This window comes from Poecilia reticulata, linkage group LG5 (genome assembly GCF_000633615.1).
Source record: "Poecilia reticulata strain Guanapo linkage group LG5, Guppy_female_1.0+MT, whole genome shotgun sequence".
Classification (NCBI taxonomy): domain Eukaryota; kingdom Metazoa; phylum Chordata; class Actinopteri; order Cyprinodontiformes; family Poeciliidae; genus Poecilia; species Poecilia reticulata.
The window spans coordinates 945,544-948,290 of record NC_024335.1 but is presented as its reverse complement, the minus strand read 5'-3'; the positions used below and the strand labels follow the sequence as shown (position 1 = coordinate 948,290).

The window sequence follows — 2,747 nt, the reverse complement described above, 5'->3', positions numbered from 1 at the left end:
GTCTGACCCAAACGTCCGCTGAGCTAAAACTGACTGAACCGTTTTTAAGAGCAGATGATATGTTTCTGATTAAACCAGAGAAAACATCTCCAGTCAGGCCGTCAGAGGAAACGCTGCGTCTCTGTCGGTGAACTCGTTTTCCCTCTTTAATCGGCCCGTCCGCTCCTCTGCAGCTCAGACATGTTTGAATGTTTCGCAGGCTGTAATTGCACGCCGAGCCCGCTGACGTCCCGTCACGCCGTCGTGTTTGATTAAAGAAAGGTTACCGTGGCAACCGCCGCGCTGATGCGGAGTAACAGGAAGGAGCTGAAGGGTCAGGGAAAAGCAAAAACTGGAAAAAGAAGCTGAAGGCTGATGATGCGTTGCATGAGTCCATCGTGAGTTTGGATATTCCAGTTAATCAATTACTAAATCAGTTGACAACTTTTTTTCAATAATCGATTAATCACGATTAATCTGATCAATCGTTTCTACCAGAACGCCGACAGAGACCAGAGCGAGTTTTAACCTGGCGATTCCAACTAGTGGTGCTAAATATGCTTATTATGGTCTGCAGGGAGGCCTCCCGTTGCCATGGTTACGGCACTGGGTGCTTCGACCGCTGCTCTGCGGAACCAGGCGGTTTGATTCTGTCGCTGCTTGACGGGATTCAGGCCGATTCTTAGGTGACTCATCCAATCAGGCTCCAAACGCTTCTTCATTTGGCTCATTATGTAAACAGCTGCCATGAAAAGCAGCAAATCACCATCATTACACCATCTCATCTGGATCAGCGTCGAGAGGAAGAGCAGGAGCTGCTCAGAGGTTCCTGCAGATGTTTTTATCTTCCCATCGCTACAAATGAAGGATCAGGATTACACGCCGGATTCTGGGAGAAACTAACAGAATCTGATCACACCGAGTAAAACAATCACTTTCCTCCATCACAGCTTAAAGCTGCAACACGAAGCAGCAGGAAAACAAGCAACGCTCCCACATCCACTTCTAATGCATTTAAACTGCAGCTTCTCTGATCAGATCGCAGCCAGGAAGAGTTTTCATGTGTTCATGAAGTTCTGCTGCAGGAAAAAACCAAACCGCTGCTGCATAATGAGCCAACATTCATCTGAAGCTAAGCTAAGCTAAGTTTAGGGTTCACTGACCCGGGGACCGGTCATCGTCCTCCACACGACGTTTGGCTCCCAGCCTGCAGGAAAACCAGACATCAACGTCACAGAAACGTAAAATCAAACTTCATGTTTCCTGCAAGACGATTGAAGGAAAACAGTTTTATGTTAAAGTCTAAACCAGTGGTCCCCAAACTACGGCCCGCGGGCCGGATCCGGTCCCCTGAACAATACCAGAGAGCATTCAGATTTTTTTTCATATATTGTATTTTCCTGTTTATATGTGGATTTTTCTTCAACCACCAGGGGGCTCTGTAGCAGGAAGTGTGTCTTGTAAACTGAGGGCGTTTTGTTTTGCATGACGCATTGCCCCCCTCCCCCCTCAACAATTTCCGGCAGCGCAGGTGATAACCGTGTAACACTTTTTCTGTTACAAACTGACTTCGGCCCCCAACAGAGGCAACAATACAAATATATAATAATATCCATTAAAGCTGATATTCTGCATAAAGTTGGCACATTTAAATGATGTGACCAACAGTTTTGATGCTCCTCCTGAGCAGCTGGTTGCTCCTCGGCAGGTTTCCTGTGTTTCTCACACACAGCAAAGCGTGACCTTCAGAAACCCCGCGGCCTCGTTAAACACTCGCCCACCTGCCAGATACTGTTCATCATCTCACAAATGATTCTGATATATTTTCCCAGCGATAATTTCGTGTGGATCATTACCCCGGGGCGGCGCGGAGGCGCTCTCTGAAGGACCTGAGAACGATTCAGGGGGATTCATAACAGCGCCATGCTCCATTTGTTGCATCAGAGTAAATTATGGGGGAATAACGGTGAGCTAAAAACCACTTTGCATTAATAACATGTGCAAACTGGGCAGGTTCTGGAGGCAGTGGGTGAGGAGGGGGCTGCCCTCAATTATCCACCTGAATGTGTGAAAACAACAGGAGAAACACCTGAATCCAGACGGTTGCAGTTCCTCTGATGCTCCATCGTCACTCATTCAGACTCGTGTTGTAAACTGAAGCAGAGAAAATCACAGCAGCAGGAGGAAAAACAGAGATTCAGCAACAAAACTGCTGCAAAAGCACAAAAAGCTGAGCAGTAAATAAAGTAAAACAGACAAATGACAAGAATCCAGACATGAAGAGACGTTTCATGAACAAACTCAGGATGTTTAAACGACGTAAATCAGGTTGTTCATGAAATGACTGAACCAGAAATCAGAAGATCTGAACGATTCACTGCACTGAAAACATCACTTCAGTTTGGATCCTGCTGCAGAACCAACTGGATGTTCAGTAATGACTTTTATTAAGCAGATGTTCCAGAACCAGAACCAGAACCAGAACCAGAACCAGAAGCAGCTCCTGGTCTGCTGTTTCCTCTCAGACCATCAATATGCTGCCATGTTTCATTATTGATTAGAGATCAGAGAGCAGTTCTCTGATCGTTTCCTGGTTGTTGTTCCAACATCCCAACAGACGGATCAGGGATGCAGATCCAGATTGTTCTGCCGGATGTTTTACTGGTTCCAGGTTGTTTTACTGGTTCCAGGTTGTTTTACTGGTTCCAGGTTGTTCTGCTGGTTCCAGGTTGTTTTGCTGGTTCCAGGTTGTTCTGCTGGTTCCAGGT

At 46.4% G+C, this 2,747-nt stretch overlaps 1 long non-coding RNA gene across 1 annotated transcript in view; it reads left to right on the top strand.

Moving 5' to 3' along the window:
• Window positions 1–215: 215 nt before the first annotated feature.
• Window positions 216–2,747, top strand: part of LOC103464262 (uncharacterized) — a 15,632-nt gene continuing 13,100 nt past the window's right edge. Inside the window, exons 1-2 of the long non-coding RNA XR_533627.2 lie at window positions 216–377; window positions 557–665. This is a non-coding gene — a long non-coding RNA (uncharacterized LOC103464262). The remainder of the gene's footprint in view (window positions 378–556; window positions 666–2,747) is intronic.